This window comes from Brachycentrus maculatus, unplaced genomic scaffold (assembly GCF_059751285.1).
Source record: "Brachycentrus maculatus isolate JH-2025_06_01 unplaced genomic scaffold, ASM5975128v1 h1tg000537l, whole genome shotgun sequence".
Taxonomy (NCBI): domain Eukaryota; kingdom Metazoa; phylum Arthropoda; class Insecta; order Trichoptera; family Brachycentridae; genus Brachycentrus; species Brachycentrus maculatus.
Genome location: NW_028281283.1, coordinates 427,258 through 451,836, shown reverse-complemented (window position 1 = coordinate 451,836; position 24,579 = coordinate 427,258).

Here is a 24,579-nt window from a genome sequence, read left to right as displayed (position 1 = left end):
CAGATGTATGATTGCGAGAATAATCATTGAATACCTTACCAGGAATTATTTATGTCAGTACAATCAGATGGATGGTTCATTCTCATTTGTAAAATACCAATGTTCCACTAGTAATTGCCATTGGTAATGTTTTTTTATATCTTTGAATATGTTTTTCCTGAATCGATAGTTTAAAAAAAATTGGTTCAGAAAATAATATTTTATAAAATTTAACAACTTTGGTTTAGTACACTTTAACCTACCGGTTTCGACAAGAACCTTGTCATCATCAGGGTTTATTGAATTCTCAAAAACAAAAAACAATAAAATACTCATAATAATTTACATTCCCTTACCAAAAACTTAAATACATACATACATCTGTTGGAGGTACTAGGTAAGTGTACTAATAATAAAAAAGTCATTAAAACAAAGTTGTTTAATTTTATAAAGTTTATAAAATATATCAAAGTATCTGCGAAAAACATTCAAGAATATTTCTTTATTCAGTTCAAGACATCTTAAAGCTTATAAAGTTTTTTTTCTCATAACATTGTAATATAAGTCATCAAAATATCAAGATTTTACTGCAATCAGTACGATATTGCTCCAATGTCATCTCAACGATTAAATAATATGCAAAATTTAATTATTAAAATTCAGTACAAGTCGCATCGTTATGCAAATAATTTCTACAATAAATGTTAAAAAGTGTTTACGTATTTCCAAAGCGCTCTCATCTCTTTATTCATTACCAGTCTAGTGTATCTTGTTCTGGAGAGTTCTTGTGAAATAATGAAGCAATTAAAAACCGTCCGGAGAATTATCATTCTGCCAGCGGTTGTGCCTCATTACCTACAGAAGAACAAATCCTACAGAAAACAATTAGTGACATGTCTGCGCTTTGTTAAGGAAGGTTTACAAAGCTTAGTTGGCCGGACTATCAAATGAACGACTTTTACAATTTATGGCTACTTGTAAAATCCATATTTTAAGCTCACATTGCCCTACTTTAAAATGTACTTTATTTAAATCATAATTTAAACATTATTCGTATGCATTCTACATAGTAAAGAGTACAAGAAACTTGCTAGAATTTTTTTTTCTTTTTAAAAAATTATTAATTATGTTTGCTAAATTTGGCCGTGTAGTAATTTTTTCCAAATGAATTTTTTCCAAATGTGTCTGGTTTCAATACCGAATGCAAAACCTCGGCAATGATTTCGCGGACCATATCGATATCTGGAATATGTCACTTCAAACCAATAATAATTACAATATTTCAGGCAAACTCATAATTCCTTGTTTTATATGTTCATCCTTGTTTAGATGTCTGCCTCCGGATAAGGGTTTTATTGTCATATTATTACTTGTTTAGATAAGTACTTTTCAAAGTAATAATATACTTAAAAATAGAAAATATCATTTTATACAACATGTAATATATTACGTACAAATTGGCTACGACCGTTAATAAAAGCGAAAAAAAAATGGAATTCAAAATACAAGTAAATAAAAAAGGTTTCCATAGCCTTCCATATCTATGTAACGGTAATATTTCATATGCAAAACGAAAAATTAAATTTACCGGGCAAATATAGTTAGTATTAGAAGCAGAGGAAGAGTGAAGAAAACTTATAATGATGAAGTAATTAAATACTCAAAAGTCAAGTCAAGAGTAGAAATAATTTATGAGGAGTTATGTTACGACGGTTATTTATGAGGAGAAGCATGAATGTGGAAGAATTTAAGATTGTTTGCAACGCAGATTGATGTGGCGTTCAACCCTCTCTGCCTACCCTTGAGTAATGCAGAGTGATGGTTAATTAGTTACTTAATTATAATACCAATACAGTCAATACCAAGAAAAGATTCTTCTTTTTTTGTATGTAGGAACTTGGCACAAATAATTTTACGTAAATTAGTAATGTACTAACATTTAATGATAATATTACAAATAAAGCCTAGTTCTCCCAATAAATCATATGATATTGATATCAGATAACGCTATATTAAAATAACTTGTTTCAAACTTGATGTTGACTCAAATGAACAAAGTTTTCGAAGCGTTTCATATTAAACAGATATAAATTTCCAATTAATGTTGACATTTATTTTATAAGTGAACTCGTATAATATCTTCTAATATTGTTAAGTTCAAACGCAACAGCCTGAAGCGAACTCGTGTTTACATAAAGTATACACAAAATATACCTTCTGGTCAAATATTTACTTCATTCTTCTTCTTCTCCTTCTTTTTTAGGTAGGACCATGTCCTTTTATTCTCGGAGTCTGCTCCTGGGAGGTGGAGGACCAGCTGTCTTTTCATCGTTTATGTAGTCTTCCTGGGGGTTTGTTACTTATGCTGCTATCTGCTGCTATTTTTACCACTCTATCCAAACTTGCTCTTCCCACTTGATTTCTCCAGAAATGTCTTCTTACTTTTACTCATCGCACAACATCTTCGACATCGCATACTCTTATTTCAGAGTTCTTACTCTGTCGTGAAGTGTTAGGCCTGCAATGGGTCGTAGAGTCTTCATTTCGGTGGTTCTAAGAAGGCTTTTTGTTCTCGTGGTGACAACTCGTGGTTTTTATCCCGTATGTCATGATCGGTCTAATGCAAGTCTCATAGATTCTCACCTTACTCTCTTTCAGCGTGTGTTTATTTCTCTATAAATTAAATTACTTGATTTAATGGTATTTATTTCCATGAATATGTACTTCTATATAATAGAAGAAAATTCAGCTTAACGAAGAGAAAATTTTAAAAAATCCACTTATCGTCCAAAAAAAAACGGAGGAAAAACGAAAGGATAAAGAAGTTAGAGCAAGGATACGGTCGGCAATTTATGTTAGTATATATGGTATATATGGTATATATATATATATATATATATATATATATATATATATATATATATATATATATATATATATATATATTATATATATATATATATATATATATATATATATATATATATATATATATATACATATACATACATAAACATATATATATATATATAATACACGCGTGTAAGGTAATTATGACTGAATAGTTGTCATCTAATTGGGGTTTTTTTCATTTCTTATTAGCATTTCAAAAAGGTTTTTTTCCTGAAAATCGAGGAATGGTCGTTAACATAAATTATCAAGAGAATGGTGACAGGTGGAACCTAATAGCCTTCTTTCTTTAAAAATGCCAAGGCTATCATCCTGAATTCTGTTTTTTTAGATGTTTATAAAACACATAGAACCTCAAGATTAAAAACACATCAAACAATATCAAGCACAAACCTCTTTTCATCAAAACAAACTTCGATTACTATGTAATTTATTTGTACCACCTGCTTCCGCTATCCATTAATTTAAAAAAATAAAATTATTATCAAAGACCTATTCATGAATAGTTAATGGAAGTGAGTAGATCTGAAATATATCGTATTATGCAACCATGTCCTATTTGTTGAATATCATAAATAATTTCTTTCATGTAGTTTATAAATAAATTTTGTAAAATTTGCCCTTGACGCGGGAAAACTTTGTAAAGGCACATAATTGTAATATATAATTTATAATTATGTGCAACATTTCGAGTGTGTCCAAATACTTGTTCACAAAATCTGGATTATCTCCAATTTAAGGAGTTATTTTTCATTTTATTTTTATTTTATTTTTTACAAGTATGACACACTCAAAATGTTGTAAATAAATTAACTAGTCAAATAATAAGCTAAAATAATAAAAATGAAAATGATATTTTCTGACGTATCTCATGTATGTGATTGTAATCCAGGATTCGGACGTCACATACTAATTAAAAAGTTTCTGCTAATTAAAAAGCTTCTTTTCGTCCCACTCATAGATGTCTCTAGTGAAGTTCTAGTGATTCAATAACAGTGTTTCGAAATTGGTTCATATATATGGGATTTCCAAGAATTTGAATAGTGCGGTTGTAAATAATGGGTAAGAATGGTGATTGATACACGTGTGTAAAGTGATCACTTGATCTATGACGGTCGTTAGCCCCGTAAATGCCCAGACTTCCATATTCTTCTTCATCTTTGATAAGATGTCTATAAATTATATAATTATGTGTATGATAAAATAATAAAAAAATACAATGGTATTAAAAATAATATTTTAATATGTTAAGAACCCAGATTACTTTTTTTCTTAAATACAGAAATTTAGAATATTTATCTGAAAACCTGTAAAAGAAATTAAAAATAAAATCTTAAAAGGAAATAATAAATAACCTTTTATTTTCCTCCTTTAAACTAATAATAAAATGTCCAATGTAATTGTAACTCTTTAGTTCTTAAATTGTGGTGTAAATAAACAAATTTAATTTATTATTAGATTAAAACCAATATTTTTAGCTTTTCCACTTTTTTATTTGACCAGCGACCGGGTTTCGTCGTTACCGACATCATCAGACTGGTGAGAGGCTTTACAAATTTGTATGTTATATATAAAAGAAGGCAGGAGTTGATAACCATGATTTGATATAATTTTATGAGAAATTAATTTAATTTTAGTGAATTTAAGTATTGTATGATATTTTAAATATTTTTTTATAAAGGTTTTTTGTATTGAAAGCACGATTTTATATAAAGTTAAAATAGATTTGTATTTTTTGTAAATGAATTTAAATTATGTAACGAGGTATCAGGAAATGCTGGTTGACGGCTCCTTCCACTAAGCTGTGGTTGTCCGGGGGGAGTCCGAAGTTCTCTGAAATGTAAATTTCCCGGCAGTCATTTCTTATCGACAAGACATTAAGGCATCTATTGTTTCTTTTCTAATGGGTAAAGTAAGGGAGAATGAATGTGTGTTACTTGATCATTTAATATGTCTTTATTATGACAATTTTTTAATCTATTTATTTCCAAAATTTCGAGCCTATCTAATTTTTTACCTTTACTACATTTGTGTAAGATTTTTACATTATGTAAAAATCAAAAATTAAATTAATGTAAAAATCTTACACAAATGTAGTAAAGGTAAAAAATTAGATAGGCTCGAAATTTTGGAAATAAATAGATTTAAAAATTGTCATAATAAAGACATATTAAATGATCAAGTAACACACATTCATTCTCCCTTACTTTACCCATTAGAAAAGAAACAATAGATGCCTTAATGTCTTGTCGATAAGAAATGACTGCCGGGAAATTTACATTTCAGAGAACTTCGGACTCCCCCCGGACAACCACAGCTTAGTGGAAGGAGCCGTCAACCAGCATTTCCTGATACCTCGTTACATAATTTAAATTCATTTACAAAAAATACAAATCTATTTTAACTTTATATAAAATCGTGCTTTCAATACAAAAAACCTTTATAAAAAAATATTTAAAATATCATACAATACTTAAATTCACTAAAATTAAATTAATTTCTCATAAAATTATATCAAATCATGGTTATCAACTCCTGCCTTCTTTTATATATAACATACAAATTTGTAAAGCCTCTCACCAGTCTGATGATGTCGGTAACGACGAAACCCGGTCGCTGGTCAAATAAAAAAGTGGAAAAGCTAAAAATATTGGTTTTAATCTAATAATAAATTAAAAATGCAATTCCATCACGAAGTGTCAGTGGATAATATAAATCTATTATAAACAAATTTGTTTGAATTGAAAATGTATCCAAGCGACAAAATATTGAAATAGAAAACATTTGTCTAATACCCCAAAGAGATTGTATTATTTTATCGTCAATAAATTGAAAGCAACTTATTAAAACATTTCCTTTGTCGACGTGGGATGCGGAAATAGCGTTCTTCTCGTTATCAAACTAAAATGTATATGTATTTCAATTCTTTAGAAGGTTTGCGCATTTAAAACTCTTTTGCAGAGCTTGCGAAACTTTTATAACAAATCCCGACAGGTGTGGGTAGGGGAATGTGTGAACTTTCTCACGGGGCTCAAATTCTACACCTAAATATATACATATACTGCGGTAGATTTCAAATAAAGTAGGTCTTATGTCGTATAAACTTTATATGTTCCTACTCCTTTTGTAGCATCAAACGTTCTTTTGAAATTCCATACCGTGTTCTTTGAATCTTGTCCAGATTATTTATTTTTCTAGGAAAAACGGTGGAGTATTTTTTTTCTCAGAACTAAATACTTTCTCTCTTACCCATCAATTTTTATTTTAAAATTAAAGCGAAAAACTTTAAGAATCTGAAATAATTATCATAAATACATCTTTGATCAACAATTGAGGGGTTACATTTTCCAGATTTTGTCCTAAAAAAAAAACATATTTTTAGATATCCATTTAAAAACTGAAAAACAAATATTGAAGCATTAAGATTTTTTATTAAGGTCTCAACAAAGATGATGAACATATAACTCACGGAGTATGGATATTTTTACAAGCCTTACAACCTGTCATTGGCTAGTTTATGTGATCACTTTACACACTTTGTAACATTCACCTTTATATCCATCATTGACAACCACATCAATCATTTTTCAGAAATTGTATTTGTACTTTAACTGAAAAGATCAACTTCACGATACGTATCGGAGACATCTATGGTTGAAATAAGTATGTTTTTTTAGTAGCTAAGTAGGTGTGTGAATAAATAAACCTTAATATAATATATGTTAAATTCTTGTCGAACTATTTTACAAACTAGAAGATGCCTGAAATTATAATTTGAAATATATATTAAACTTAAGACCAGTTTCTTAATGACATGTTGTTAGCTGTGTAAATGCACAGACTTCCACATCTTTATCTATGTTGAGATATCAATTCTAAAATCAGCAGGAGCAAATCCTGAATTTGTGAACACACATTTGGACACACTCAAAAAAAATTATGTTCAATTTAATTTTTTTTTTATCTCTCAATATCTCATTCGTCTGATAATATATTTATGAATCCCGCTAGAATTACCTGGAAACGCAATTCCGCTCCAAAAATTTGTATATTTTAGAATGATTACGAGTTTAAAACATTCGTATTCTCTGTGGTATCATCTATCATAACAGTCTCTCCCATCTATTAGTAATAAACAGCAAACATTTCTGGAACAATGCGAGATTTATCAAGCGGGTATTCGAGTAGCTAATTACGCTAGGGGAGCACAATTTTCCCTCTGAAAATATTGTTTTAATGTTTTTTGCCATAAAATATTTACCTCCCTCACGTATTTATCGTTGTTCAAATTTTATTTAACAAATCTAAAAATGTGATTATTAACATCTTAAGTGTTGTTTTCAAGCGGTATGAATATATTATTAAGTTAAATTTTCGTTTTTAGATTGATATGTTTACACAATTTATTTCACATTATAGTCAAATAAAAAATAAAAAATAAAAAAATCCTTATCCGCACTCCAATGTTGCGTAGGGCACTGCTTCATATAAACGCAGTGTTATCTTGATCGTTTACACATTAAAGAAAGGTCATCAGCCCTCAGCTTCAGGTCCCACTCCAGGGTTATATTGAATAAATATTATAGTGAAAAAATCACTTTTATTTTTTTGACCCCCCCCTGGGAATCGAACCCAGGACCTCCGGAAAGGTAGCCGAGCGTGCTGACGATCACACTACGGAGGCGGACATAATAAACGGAGGATAGTCAAATGAACCAAAGCACAACATAAATCACTTCACGAAATTTTTTAATGAATAAAACAAAAAAAGTTTAAAACACAATAAAGTTCGATTCACTTTCTACAGATATTAAAATATCTCACTATGCATTTTGTACTAAAAACAGCCACCACGTGATTACTGTTTGCATATTAAATAATACTTCACGTCCTTAATAAATTAAATCAACTTAATAAGATTAATGATAATTTTTCACATTCGCAAAATAATGAGTACTTATGTTTCAAGTCGGTGCAGGTCACCGCTTATCTGAACCAAATACGCGCTTACGTCACACGCTCGCTACGGCGCGGGAACATTTAAATCTGCTGTTGATTTAATCATAATTAGGGCTTGTCTTTAAAGTGTCGTCTGGTTGGCTGGGAACCTTATTTTAGAGTGATGCCAAAAGATGTCAGTAGTGTAATGATTCAAGATTTTTTAGAGTATAAGTTTCACCACCGGCCAGTATATTTTCATTCAAATATCGCGGGAGAAACTTCGCGGCTCCTATATGAGTCGCCCGCGTACGAGGCAAGCATAGGGCGACTCACCCGTGAGTCGCCCGCGGCCGTCGGGTTGAAAAACAAACGCAAGGATGCACTACCCTGTCTGGCAGTGAGGGTGATTCTTCTCGCAGTGATCCAGAGACTGACTATGTGTCAAGGCCACCTTGCAAGACTCCAGGGGCAAGAAAGTGAAGCAGAGAAAACAAGTTAGTCCAAGGAAAGGGTCCAAAATTGGCATGGACCAGCTGACCCCAACAATCTACCAAGACGATTAGTTGGGACGGTACAAGGAAAAAGAAAAAGAATATGATTATTTAATTGTATTGTACCTGTACTTACATCTAAAATGGCCTCGTCCTTCAGGAAAATTTTGGTGAAAAAATACCACCTTTCGTTAATCAATTTAAATGGTCACCAACAGTATAGAACTATAAAAAATATTGAGAAACCTCAGCTGAATTATAATAAATAATAAATAAACAGTGTACATACTAAACGCAATTATTATTAATAAAAATAACTATAAGAGTAAAATAAATGAATTTGTACAACTCCATATTGAAATACGTTCAGTTTTCAATAAACTTAAGGATACTCATATATGTACGATAAAATATGTATTCATATATCAATAGTGTAAAAGCAAAGGGGTATGTATATCTGTCTCAGACCAAATTTTACAGGAGAGCAAAAACAAACCTGTGAAATTAAATAACTCATTTGTTTTATGTATTTTTAAAACGTACATATCTTAATAAAACAAAATAAGTATTGCAACTACAGCTTTATCATTTTGCCAGATTATGGAATACACTATTTTGGACATTTTTTTAAACAAACTTAGAAAATTAAAAATTTGACAGGTATACCTTTGCCTTTACACTACCGATATGCAGGTATAAGTAAACTATACTCGAAGCAGGTATTACATGTATTAAATTATGTGGGTATTAGATTTGTATTTTTGCTTAATTAATTTTCTACCCTGATTTATTTTGGGAGGAATCGACTTTTCCAATATCTAAACGTGAATTCACGCGTTCAAATACTTTCCTCGAAACGCTACCCTTCACTCTGGGTGACTATTTATTGCCACTCCGCTTAAGAGTTCATCATCACTTGAAGACTTGGGGCTTTGCAGGGTGTTAGAGAAGTTCCACGCGACCTAAAGACCCTTGAAACTTCCCTCTCCCATTAGATTCTCTTTCCCCGAGCTTCGCCTCACCTCCCCACCCCCATTCTGCATTCATTGGACTGTTACTACATAGTGGAGAGGAGAAACTCGATTCAGTAAATATAACGGACGGTTTGATTGACTTAGAATTTCAGTTGTTCCGGCTTGTTAAATTTACACAGTTCTCTCATTAATCGGTAATTTAATTTGCTTAATCATCATAAACTTGATGACGTGACCGGAAGAAGGGATATTGTAAAGAACTATTTTTAAACTTTATTTACCATAAACAATCAGACGACTATTTTTTCTAATGCGCAAAAATTGATACTGCTTTATTTTTTTCATATTCTTTCTTCGATTTCCAACACTTGCAAAATGAATTAAAGATATATTTATTATTTTTCAATACAGGTTTTTTAAATGTTTTTCCTTTATTATTTCTCGATTTCCTACCCCTTCTGCTTCCTAATATAATTTATTTTGTGGAAAAAAAAACCTTTTTTGCGCTTTGATTGAAAAGGTGTAAAAGGATTGTAATAGCTTCGAACGATGTACATATGATGTTATTCTGTAGTTTAAATATTACATTTGATTTGTATATCCCTAAAACTAAATAATTTTGCTTTTTTCCCTCGTAAATTTCATACTACTACACCGCGTTGAGGAATTGGCACAGAGTACAAATCTGGTAAGTGTGAAGGAGTAAGATAGAGAAGTGCCATAAATTATAAGATCTGAAAATGAAAGAATAAATTATTTCTGCCCAGTCAAAAGAATATTCATATCATATAATAATTTGAATGATAAAATTTGATTTCAATTTCATTCTAATTTAATAATATTTGTTTCTGAAAATCTACTCTAAGTAATAATGCACGTAGTATCCACTCTTGTGTTTATATAAATCGTGATCCATATTGTTTAAACCACATATGTCCTTTGTGCAGTTAAAATTAATAAATAAAAACACCAAATTGTTTATCCGTCTATGATATTCTATCTCTTTATCCCTATTGAGAACACTTTTATTTATGTTTTCACTTATAAATGTTACGCAAAGGACTATGGCTAAAAAATCAACTTTAAAGCTACAGAATAGCAATTGAAAAAAAACTGAATAACTTAAATCAATTAGTAATAAAAGCTTCAACTTTCATGCTGTATAAATATTTAAACTTACTTTGCAGTTCTCCTCTTAATATGTTATTTTACTACAAAAAATCATAAATATACGTTTCACAAGAATTTATTATCTTTTTGATAAATTTTCAAAATATTGTGGAATTGGTTTACATTTCAATGTAAAGCATAAAATAATCTCGTTTTTTTTCTATGTACATGGATCGACACATTTTTAATTTCATAATTTATTTCATAAGTCAATTCTATAAGTCTTGTACTTCAGGTAGGTACTTTATTTTTATTGTCCCGGTCTTTGAAATTTATTTGTATCGTCCCAAAAATATAACCCGGACCATACATACTCGTAATTACAATTGCAAAATGCCCTAACGACTAAATTACGAAGGCGAAATATTACTATGCCAACACGTACTCAAGGGATTCGTACACATTAATAGTGTTAATCTTTTACAAGCTAGTACGACTAGGGCTTGGACTTCCTACTTTTTCAGCAATCTCAATTTACTTTCCCATATAGCGGAAGTGACCTTCATCCTAAGCTTATTCAATTAATTCATCTGATTTCTATAAAATACATTCAAGAATCAGAATCGCAGGACTAATTATCGTACATTTATTAAATAATTTACCATCAAATTTGTACGGTGTTGACCATTGCTTACTGGAAGCTTATGTTATTCATTAATTTTTTTTCACACTTCTTAAATTTAATGAAGTTCAAAAGAAACTTTTTTAATATTCTCGATAGCAAAAACTGTTACAATTATTCAAATCACATACAAAACTCAAGATTTGAAACTTCTTCAGACATTGTATGGCACAACCGAGAGAACAATGCATAATGAAGACTTCCTGCATTTCGTTTTGAAGAATCATTAAATCGAACAAAGGGAAAATTTCTACAAGTTCACAAGTTGAGAATTTAAACCACCTTGATAGTACGAGTACCACAACACAATACTGTTAGAACGTAGTTTCTAAGGCTTTTAATGAAATGTGAGTACAGTTAAGGACTTCCTTAAATACAAATTTTATATGTATGTACATTGTATATGATATGGGAACTGTAACGCAGGGGTCAAAAACCTTTATGCAAGAGTTGCATGAAAAATATTTTTAACTAAAAACTCAAATAAAGGAGTGAATACCTGGAAAATAGTGGAACGTATTCGCGCTTTCCAAGGAAAAATATGTTGATAAACCCTTTCAATAGGGGATTCAGAAAATTATTTTACTTCGGAATGATCCATAGTTCTCACCGTTAGCCTATTTTTTTGCCCAGTAAACAGTAAACCAAAGGGTTGAGAACAATGAACGATGGAATGAACCAGACTATTTTATGTATCACTTATAATAATAATGGTTTTTATGGCAGACACCCAGTGAGAGGATATTCCTACCAGTGTCGAGTTTTATTTTTGTTTACAATCAAAATAATAATAACTATTGAATTCCAACAAATACAAATTTCATCGTTTTTTTAATGGTTATAATTTGCTGGGAACAGAGTGAATGGTGCACTGAAATCAGTTATAGCAAATAAAAACCTATCGGCGGAAACTAAACTGGCAGTGCACAATGGAGTCCTGGTTCCAATCCGTATGTATGGAAGCGAAGCATGGAGTTGGCAAAAGAAGGATGAAAGCAGACTGAATGCAGTCAAAATGCGATCCCTTAGACAAATGTGTGTTAAAATGATTTTTGATAGATGTTAGAATGATGAAATAAGGAAAGAATGCAAGGCTGAGAAAACCACTATCGATAAAATTAAGGAAGGTGTGTTCAGATGGTTTGGACATGTGGAACGTATGAGTAAGAAAAGAGCGGTTAAACAAATTTATGAGGCGAATGCAGTTGGAAAAAGAAGCAAAGGAAGACCGAGGAAAACTTGGCACAATCAGGTATGTCAAATACTTAAAGCGGCCGGGTCAGGAGTAATAATCGTCGGGTATGTATGAGGAGATGCATGAATGTAGAAGAGGCGAGGAATGTTATTCTACCTTTATTCTAGAATTAGGTTCAGAAAGAAAGATGGATACTTTGGTGGGGAGTTGAATTCCTTCCTATATTCCCTGTTTTGGAAGTTCTCATTGAAATGATAGTTATTGTGAAACAATAAAAATTTTAATCGAAATAGTATTTCTGAAATAAAGTTAACATCAAAAGCCATCATATATTTCTAAAATATATGCGATTGAAAATTGTTTTCAATCGCATATATGAAATGGAAGCCAAGCTAGCGGTTCACAACGGCGTGCTGGTACCGACACTAATGTACGGAAGCGAAACATGGAACTGGCAAAGGAAGGATGAAAGCAGAGTGAACGCTGTTGAAATGCGCTCCCTCAGACGAATGTGTGGCAAATCATTGTATGAAAGAATTAAAAACGAAGATATAAGAAAGGAATGTGAGGCTGAACGAGGAATAATTGAAAAGATTAGGAAGAGTTCTTTGCGGTGGTATGGACATATGGAGCGAATGGATAACGAGAGAATGACTAAGAAAATATATATGGCGAATGTCAGAGGGAAAACAGAACGAGGACGACCGAAAAAGACTTGGCACGATCAGATCAATCAGAACCTAAAATCTGGCGGTGTCAAAAGTCTGCGTGATTACGCATCTAGTCATACATGCCCTGCGATTGCAGGGCATGTATGACTAGATGTATGGATGGGAAGGAGGCGAGTAGTGTATGTCAGGACAGAAGAGTGTAGCGTTCAATCCTCTCTGCCTACCCCTGCGGGGAAACGGCGTGATGGTAGTAGTAATAGTAGTAGTAGTAGAAAATTGTTTTGAATTTCCTAATCCATGTTTCTAATATCGTTTTAAACTATTAAATAAGTTTTTACACTAAAATTAATAAGGATAGTAAAAATGTAAATAAATGTACAAAATATAAATGTTAATACTTATACAAATTATTTTCAGTTTTTATTATTTAAATATCTTTAAATTTAAATGACATTAACAATTGACGGCGCCATAAAATTTTCTCTCTTATTAATCAAATTGGATCCTCAAATTGTTCAAAAGTTTTCCGCGAAGTCCAGATAACGACCTTTTTTACATAAAATTCTTTGATTTATTGTTGTGGGGTTGTTTCATTAAGGTACAGAAATTAATCGTAAATTTCTCAACTTTGTGAATAGCCTGAAGTTTAAAGTTTTACTAGATATAAAATTCCGATTTTAGGAGTTATAAATTTATTTATTTTATCGTGCTATATTTAACCAGTTATTTAAGTCTGAAATATTTTATTTTCCTTTGGGTTTAAAAGAAGAAAAATGCTTAATATGAAATAAAATTACTTTTATTTCATATTAAGCATTTTTCTGATAGGGATACTTTTAATTAACTTGGCATTAACTTTGTAAAACAACAGATTAATTAAAAGTAAAAATAAAACACTTGTAAAATACCATTTTTTTAAATTTATTAAGGTAAACACGACTAGTTTCGAAAACTATAGATGTTCCAATCACAAGATGAAAAAATAACATAATTTCGGAAAACTTTGTAGTTTTCTGAATTTCTTTATCGTTTTGGTAAAATTTCTTAATTTTATGCCTTGCATTCTTTTACCTTAAGTCTCATATTCAATTATTCTTCATTATGTGTATATATAAAATTTATTATTGTAACTTTTCATATATTTTACGCTGTATACATTGTATTCAATAAATACTGTTACAAGCTAAAAAACTATAAAAACTATTTTTTATTAAGATGTCACAATTATATTTTACTAAACGAATTTAATTTTCCAAATAACATACCTTCCATTCTTTTTAGTATTTACAAGTAAATCTAAGAAAGACGACATCGTATTTTTTAAATTAAATTTTCCGTCTTGTGACCAAATTATTCATCTTATAATATCCGTTAGTCTATTTGCTCTTGCCGTAGTTTGCGGACTCTCTGTTGGTTCTGAATTTGTATTAACAGCGATAATAAATCAGGACTCCAGTGATTTTATCGGAATCACCCTCCTAAAAACAAATATTTAAAGCCCTCTGAAATGTTTTCCGATTGTACAAAATTTTATGCTGATATAAAAATAATTATTAATTTTCTCTTATCTTATCTTTCAAAAGAGTGTTTACGATTGAACGTCGTATTAAGTTTGCAAATACAGCACTGACTTTAAGGTTATCGATGTCGGAGGTCGAAAATGACTCCAAGTCAGTTGGGACATCTAGCACGCTTTGGGATTTTTCCTGAGAAGTTTTACTTGGTTTCCCCCCAACAGTGAGCAAATGCTGAGAAATTCCTGACTGGCCCATATTAGATTATCCTACTGTTCCCGGCATAGATTTTTTTTAAATTTAGCTAGAAAAAATTAAAATCCACTTAATGATTTATAAACCTTGTTCATAATAAGCAAGACAAATAATAAATGCAACTCTCATATTAAAAAAAAACAATCATACTATGGGATCAAAGAAGCCTTCAAAATCAAACATTAACTCTTCTCTCCTTGAATTGTGGTAGCAATAAATATTTATTAAAGCGTGCAGTGGTTTGACTTCGTAAGGAACTAAGATAAACAGCGTAGGATGCAGTAACCCGTGGTCACAACTGTCGTCAAGAAAAGGCGATTTGGCCATGACTGGGTCATGACCTCGCTTACCTCCTGAGAGCCTCAATCAAACCTGTCTCCTTAACAAGGTACAAGGTATCATGACGTCCACTGCTGATAATATATCGATGGCTCACGTTTAAACTTCAGGACATGAAAATCAATTACTATAAAGATATTCAAATCCTCATTTTTACATCGTAAAAATATGATATTTTGATTTCTTGATAAAAACTAACTAACTAACCATCATGCCGCTTCCCTGCAGAGGTAGGCAGAGAGAATAGAACGCCACACCACTCTGTCTTCGCCTGTTCCACGTTCATGCATCTCCTCATACATACCCGCCGATTGTAACGACTCCTAACCTGACCACTTTCAAGTATTTGGCATACCTGATCGTGACATGTTTTTCTCGGTCTTCCTCTGCTCCTTTTCCGCTTATATTCGCCTCATAAATTTGTTTTACCGTTCTTTCCTCACTCATTCGTTCTACATGTCCAAACCATCTCAACACACCTTTCTTAATTTTATCGATAATGCTTATCTCAGCTTTGCATTCCTTCCTTATTTCACTATTCGCACATCTAGCATACATCGTTTTGTCGCACATTCTTCTGAGAGATTTCATTTCGACTGCATTCAGTCTACTTTCATCCTTCTTTTGCCAACTCCATGTTTCACTTCCATACATTAGAGTTGGAACCAGGACTCCGTTGTGCACTGCCAGTTTAAGAGCAAGTTTAACTGCCAGTTTAAGCCGGTTTTCTTGATCATTATTCGAAATAATTTTTTTCTTGTTCAACAATTTATTTTTCATTCTCGCATAAAGTTTATTATTCCCAAGATAAGACCTCAGAATAGCTACCCTTGATATTTCTCGTTAGGCAAACAGTGACACTTCAAGCTTGTCACACCACCCGCACCCTTAGCTGATAATAAATGCTAACGATACATTATCTTGTGAGAATAGGCTTGGAACATCGTACTAACTACTTAGGAAAATATTTAAGATATGATATTACGGGGGTAATATTCGTTTCAAATTCGTTTCGACTTTGTTCTCATTAAAAATACTAGTAGAGTATGAATAAATTATGAATAAAAATAAGTACTACGGTCTTAATCTACCATATCGCTCACTCCTTTCAAGAACGTCATAAATCAAAAAACTTGATTTTTCAGGAGAACGTTTTTAAAGTTTAAAAATATAATACAATGTATTAAAAATAAATATCAAGCCACTTACTGAACTTTCTACTCTGCAACAGATCTTTTTAGGTAAAACCTAAAGGTTTTTTCTACATTTGAAAAATATAAGTAAATTTAAAAAAAATAATTAAACGATACATTTTCTTCAAAATGCAAAATCAACACTTTCTGCCCTATATCGTGTAAATATTAAGTTAAAAATATGCCGCTTTTGCTGGGATATAGTATATTTTCTGGGCATTCCGAAAACATGCACAACTGAAAATTTACGATTTTTGATTTATGACGTTCTTGAAAGGAGTGAGCGTTATGTTATCTTATATGTTATGTAATCTTATTTAATTTACCCAAGAATCTAGACCTAAGGACCTTTTATTCGTATAATCAACAATCGAGTTTACAACGCATACAATAGGGTTTCTGAATATAAATTATTTTTACGTTTGTAATTCCTTAACCACATTTAGGTCCTTGAAGTTCTAATTTACAATAAAATGTGAATTAAAGTAGTAAATAAAGAAGTAAAATGAGACGATCACTTTAGAAATATAAAGCGTAAATCAATGATTGTTTCAGACAGTTTTCTAATAAATGGAACTTAACTTGGCCGTCTGAGACAACTTATGAAAAATAAATTACGAATACTGCTTACGTAACACAAACATTTTCAACAAAAAAAAACGTGATTAGCTCGAACTTGTTAACGGTATTCAATTATTTATAACTTGTTACCAAGATTTTGCTTGTTTTTCATAACTAGGTTAAAAAGGTTTTTGTCCGCCTCCGTCAGCACGCTCGGCTACCGTTCTGGAGGTCCCGGGTTCGATTCCTAAGGGGGGTAAAATAAATATAAATGATTTTTTCACTGTAATATTTATTCAATCATGGACTGTTACCTGAAGCGGAGGGCTGATCACCCTTCCTTCATGTGTAAACGATCAAGATAACACTGCGTTTATATGACACAGTGCCCTATGCACCATGGGGGTGCGGATAAGAGTTTTATTATTATTAGGTTAAAAAAACTTTTGAAAAGTAAAAAAATACATATAGATTTTTGGTCTATGCAATGTACCTAGTTCATTTATCTACCGTGCTAGACGTCCCGTTCCAGGTTGAATTCCCTGGGGAATAAAAATAAATACTAGTAAAACTCTCCTTATCATTCATCGTTTACTTCATATAATACAACTTAAAAACACTACCGATTTGGGAATAACCATTCCATCATCAGGTCAAATGTAGACTATACCGTTTTAAAATTAATATTTTGAGTATTGAAATTTAAGGTCCCTTTAGAGATGGTTTAAAAACTCTTAAAGTTTGTTTGGAAGGTAACGAATTCCGATTATTTGTACTTTTGCAATGAAAACACTCACATATGTTTTTTTAGGGAAATATTGATTTCTTTAAAAGTGTAGAGCGTCGACGGATAAATCTGCTACATATGGTATCGAGGAAAAAATAAATTCGCGTTGCCAAAAGATTTATAGTTCCATTAAATCAAATACCTACGAAAGGGAAAATGTTCAGGAGAAATGGAAACGCTACACTCTAGAATCCCATGCTGGCTTTGAGCCCCCATTCGGGTCCATGGCGATAGATGGCTCCTCGCCGAGGTGAGAAGAGAGGGATGAAAAGACGTTTAGGGAAATGAGATCCGAGCTCTCTAGATAAAGCAAAGGAATTCGCCGTTACTGTTGTGTCGAAATGAAGTACGTGATGCTATCCCCGCTACTTTACGGGAAATAATACCCTCATATAAGGTATTGCATTGCTCCCAAATGAATTGTTCCTAACCGTTTGAACTGCCAACAGTTTTTTGTCATGAAAATCGTCACACATGTTTATTTTTAAGATTGATAAAACATTTCAGCTAGTAATGAATAACAAAGTAACAAAGACATAAGAAAATAATATATCAAAGGAAATACACAAAAACGGTTTCAAATGTATTTTTCAAAATTTATTTTAGCATACTAAAGACCAATAATTGTTATTGGTTTTTTTTCTCTACTTTCTATCTCTTCTTATTGTTATTACAATGTATTTTGTTTGTTAGAGCCAAAATCACTCGTAAACGAGAGCAGGATTTAAAAAAAATAATTATTAATACAATATTGATACATTTTTTTCGTAACTATTTAGGACTTTTGAGAATCCTTTCAATGCTGATTTCTTAAGTTAACAGATCGAGTGATTCCTATCGATGACATTTATGTGTTTGATCCCATATTGATTTATTGTTCAGGGAGAATTTGACCCTAGCAATTTTTGCAGCAAACTTCACAGGATTCACTATGCAGTTCACTATGTACCAATGAAATGCAAAGAACTTATAAGAAAAAACTTATACTGTGAGAAAAATGGATGAATTTATTCAACTGTATAAAGCATGGAATATGAAATATTAAATATATTTTATGTTGAATTCAAAATACTTTTTTCATTATCTCAACCATAGTGTGATATTTATGAAAGGTAAATATGAATTTTTAGAGTCGTCAGTACAATCGTTTATAGGAATACAATAAAAAGATTCGGACCTCACATACTAATATAAGAGTTTCTGCTAATAAAAAGCTTCTTTACATCTCACCAATAGATGTCTCTAGTGAAGTTCTAGTGATTCAAGAACAAGGTTTCTAAATTGGTTCATATATACAAAACTTCCAAGAATTTGAGAAGTATGGTTGTCAATAATGGGTAGAATTGGTGAATGTTACACGTGTGTAAAGTGATCACTTAAACCAGCCTATGACGGTCGTCAGCCCCGTAAATGCCCAGACTTCCATATTCTTCTTCATCTTTGATGAGATGTCAAAAAATAATACAATAAAAGTTATGACATATTAAAGGTTTAGCGCACTTTAGTTATTTAGAGGTGCTTATTTATTATTTTTCCATTTACTCATGAAAAATCATATTTTTAATCAAATTTCGTTGACCTTTCATTTCATCTTTAAAGTTCATACTATAAATATCGAGAACGTTTAAAAGAAAAACGATATATTTTAAATAGCAAAAGGTTAATGAAATTTCATTCAATGCTATCGATTTTCGAAAATGTATTTTTATAAATAGGTACATTTTTTTACAAATTGACAAAAACTCGTGCAAAACTTGATTACAGTGAATCAAATTTTGTTGACTTTCATTTCATTTTCACAGTTCATAACATTACTTTAAAGATCCATAGCATTAAAAAGAACGTGGTATGTTTTAAATAGCAGTAAGTTAATAAAATTTGGTTCAACCTTATAAATTTTCGAAAAAATATTTTCGTAAATACTAGTCTTATATTGTTATATAAAGAGTTTATATTAAGAAAAATACTAATATATAGATTTTAAAAACATTCTACAACTTAAATAGTTGAGCCGAGTTGTGGTTCTGCAGTTAATATTTTTAGTTCCAATGTTGTAAGTTCCATCTCTCAGTCAATGTTTTTAGTTCCAACCCACTCCGTCTCTACTTGATTTTTATTTTCAAACCCAAGTCGAATCCATTCAGTGTAACTCTTCAAAATGTGATATTCATGATATTCGTTTTCATTGCAATTCTTTTTATTTTACCATTTCCATTTTATAATTTCCAAGAAAGCGTCGTATTTTCTTTAAGATCCAATGAATATATTTAAAGCTTGTTAGTTTTATCAGCGAGGGAGGCGAATCCAATAACCGTACAAGTTCGTTAACAAGGTACCTACTTTTCTGTACATAAAGTGTGGTCGGCAACGTTCGCATTGTTCTCCACACTATTCCCGCGTGAGTTACGTCACAATACATTGTACAAATTACTTTTCTCAGTTTGTTTTTCTCCCCGTTTAATACGTTTTATGACTGCTGAGGAACACACATCAGCCAGGGGCTAAGTAACTTGCAATTATTTACCAGGAATAAAACTCTATCTCGCAGTCGTTTAAAATCATTCACTGTAATGAAGACAATTTATGTAAATTATTTATAAATTTAGCGTTTAATTTGTAGAACTACATTTTAATTTAAAAATTAAATGTTGAAATCAAACACTGATATTAAGAGTCTACTCAATTGTATTTTTCTGTTAAAAACACATCAAAATAAAATTTGAGACAAGTGTTTCGCATTTTTATGGCATTATCTTGAAGCGGCATGATATATTAATTTTAGATATGTTGGTTTTCTTTTGGATAAATTCTATTATTTATTATAGAACATGTATTTTTAGTGTCATATTGAGAATTTTATTTCTACATGATTATTATTTATTTCATATTATGTAGTTCTAAAAAACTAAAATCATGACTTGGTTTTGCACTTCTACTTAGTCAAGCCGGATTAAAATAATTTATCATTATTTTTATTGTTATTAAATTCTGTATTCATGCAATCAATTGAATTACAGGAACATTATTAGTAATTATCTGCCATATTCTAACTTTTTATGAGATTCGTGTATCCCATCCCGATCCCATATGATGCTTTGTTTAGTTTTTATTAACATGACATTGAATATATAGGATCACATTTTTTTATCAACCGAAATATATTATATAATTCTTCAACTTTATCTTTGAGAAAAATGTGTGATTTATATCAAAAACCAATTACAATGCATATTTATCTACCATCTACAACCAAACATGAATCGAAAACCATTAAATTCAAGAACTATTTTCATTGTAAATGACATCCATTTATATGTGTTTTTTAAAATGCAGTTAACAGAGAGTGCAGATAAGTAAAATGAGAAAAACTAGTGATTCAGTTTAATTTAATTGTTAATAATTTATAAACAATGAAATAAAAATTAAACACACTGTCTTTTTTCTCATTTTACTTATCTGCATAATAATTTAAATTTTTAATAATTTCATGGCATTTTAAAATACAAAAATGTCCTTATAAACATTATAAGGCCTCACTATTATATTTTTTCGTATAAATAAAGAATATCGGCAACCATCTATTTTTTACTATGAATCTTTTTTAAGGATTGGAAGAGCATTTTTTGCAATTTATAAAATTCGCAAATATACTTACGTCATAATAAAACCCTTATCCGCACCCCAATGGTGCATAGGGCACTGCGTCATATAAGCGCAGTGTTATCTTGATCGTTTACACATGAAGGAAAGGTGATCAGCCCTCCGCTTCAGGTACCAGTCCAGGGTAATATTGAATAAATATGACAGTGAAAAAATCACTAATATTTATTTTACCCCCCTTGGGAATCGAACCCGGGACCTCCAGAACGGTAGCCGAGCGTGCTGACCATTACACTACGGAGGCGGTACTTACGTCATGTGTGTATATTTTGTATTTACTTGAAAAACCTTTGTTACGTCAAGAGATAACGTCAAAAAAATGTCCGCCTACGAGCATCAAGGAGATTCGTTTATAAATAAACCATCTCATATTTTTTCTTCCGGTAGAATTTTCCAAGCATTATTCAATGAAATGATATTCAGGTCAAAGGGTATTTCGCCACTTTCTTTGTTCTGAGAGCTCTGCCCTAAGGCATTAAAGTGCAGTAACAGTATGTTGTTTAGGATAGACAGACAAAGAGCTCTATATGCGGGTATGGTAAATTTATATAGTGAAAATATATAAGCATTTTTTTGAATTTTGCATTCAACCATTAAAGTAAAATGCAATATCTATTACTGCGCTTTAGAGGCTGCGAAACAAATTTAGTAACTCTCTTGTTTTTGCAACATATAAATATAATATAACAGTAGTCAAAACGTAGAGATTTCGGACAATTTAAATGTTCATATCTGTATTATTATTATTCGTTACCCTTTGCAAAATATTGAAGAAAAGACACACTAATACATTTTGTTCTTTGAATGCATTTTCAACATTGTGGTATAGTCATGTAACACTCTCCTTATCATACATCGTTCATATCGTGTATTAATATCTATATATACTCAAAAACTATATTTAACGACTATCGGAATAACCATTCCCTCGTCAGATCAACTATAAACTAACCTGGCTTAAAGTTGACCTGACTAGACTAAGTTAAGTTGTTTACCTATAGACTAAGTCGGTCTAAGTTGGCCTATAGTCTATAGTTGAACTGAAAAGGGAATATTCTTCTTCTTCAAACCCTTATCCGCACCCCAATAGTGCAGAAGGCACTGCAACATATAAACGCAGTGTTACATATTTTTACATAAAGTGGACGATGAATGGTAAGGAGAGTGATACCATTTTTTGATGATTTCAACTAAATAAAAATATAAATAATTCAAATATAACTTCGTTTTAAAATCACTATAAATATTTTATTTTAACTGAATTATAATGTCTACCGGTTTCGAAGCTAACCGCTTCTTTATCAAACTGATTAATACTCAGTCTTGATAAAGGAACGGTTACCTTCGAAACCGGTAGACATTATAATTAAGTTATAATAAAATATTTACAGTGATTTTTAAACAAAGTAATATTTTAATTATAAAATAGAAAATCATTATGTTGGCGCTTCAAATATAAATTATAAATAAAAATATTTAAAATATTTACATAAATAAAAAAACATTTGCTACATATTACACCCGCTTAGGAGATCTCGTTTCACGAGGCCAAGTCTGGAGTATTAAGACGTCGGGCCAGATCTCATCTGCCTGGACCGCAGCATTCCTGCCCGTGTGATGTGAGACCGCGCTGGATTCCTGTACTCCTGGCACGACCACATAAATAAGACCCGCCATCTAATGGCGGGAAATTCAGTCTTCTCTCACCCGGGGAATTAGCTCCCTCTGAATGTGGCGCTCGCAACCCTTGATAACAGGGCGGATAAACCTTTATTAATATTACTTTGCACCGCATTTTAATTTCAGTTTATGATGCTTACTTAATCTAACGACCTGCTGTCGTTGCATTGCGGGCGCTGCAGCGCTGCATCGAATTAATTTTAGACTACAAATATTACATATTTACACAAAGCTTATAACTATGAGAAGTTTATCAAGAAGATAATTTATTTAAAAAATATATAATATCAAAAAAATAAAAATATTTGTTGTTTTTAAAAATACTTCAATTTCATACTATTCCCGTGAGTCTAAGTGGCTCATTATTAGAAATAGGTATCAAATTATGGTAGAGTGGGTTCGAACCGAGAAACTCAGTTACTCGGTTCGATCCCGCCTTTATTAATATAGAGTCCGCGACGCTAACCACGGGACCACAACCCAATACAAACATAGTAATTTATGATTTCATATGTCATATAAACTTAATAATTTATAACTCTATACCTTACAAGGCAATCGAATTATTATAAATATTATTTTCATTGATTTATTTGGCAGTCAGTTTGTGGCAAAATCTATCCATTTTTAATTGAAGTTTTACTTATTAAATAACACTATTTCTTAAAATTTATTGTGACACTTGTTTCGATCATTTTCAGACAACGTAACACCGTATTTAAACACATACGTTGTTCGAATAATGCGGAACGCATCGAATAACGTGGCACAATAGATTTAAAGAAATAATTGTTTTTAGTCAGTAAAACTTAAGTAAAAAATTAAATTATCTATAAGTTACATTTTTACGTCATCAATCTACATACGATAATAACTAACAAAAAAGGAAAACCATACTCATTATTTCAAGTAATTTATAAGGAGCCATTTTCGTAAAATACTACCTTAATGACACTTAGCTGTGATTAAATTGGAGTAGAAATGAAGTACCGTAACGAATATTATAGTACGTTTTAATTTGTAAGCCAAAGGATAACGATACGATAATATTCTAGTTTGATAGATTTGAGCAAGTACATTTTTTTTAAATAAGACCTTTTTCGTTATTTCTCTACAATACATATTTTTAAAATTGATACAAGACATTTGACATCAAATCCACCATAAACAAACACGTAAAACGCGCAATCTCATGAAACGTTACCGTAATCCCCCGGGCTCTAATCCTGCTACGGATAGTCCCGAAATAGTGAAGACTTATTCCAGCACTTGCCGCGAAAGTCCCCAGCGAACCTTCATAATACTACATTCCCCGATAAGCAGCCCTGCCCCTACGCCAAGGTCTGGGAGGATTACTGTAATATCTGCTGCAGAACTTAATGATGCTCGCGCGAGGAACGCTGACACTACCAGCCGAAGATTTGTTCATTTTCCGTACAGTTGGCATTTAAGGGCGATTTACTCGAACAATAAAAAAATCTATTAACATGAATTACTCGTAAGGGCTCATTTTTTATATGATTCTAATATATTGGCTGCTTGAACGAATAAGATATTAACAATTTCGATAGATGGATATTACCACAAAGCGACTGCGGAATCAATTAACGAAAAAATAGCACCCTAAGGATACTTTT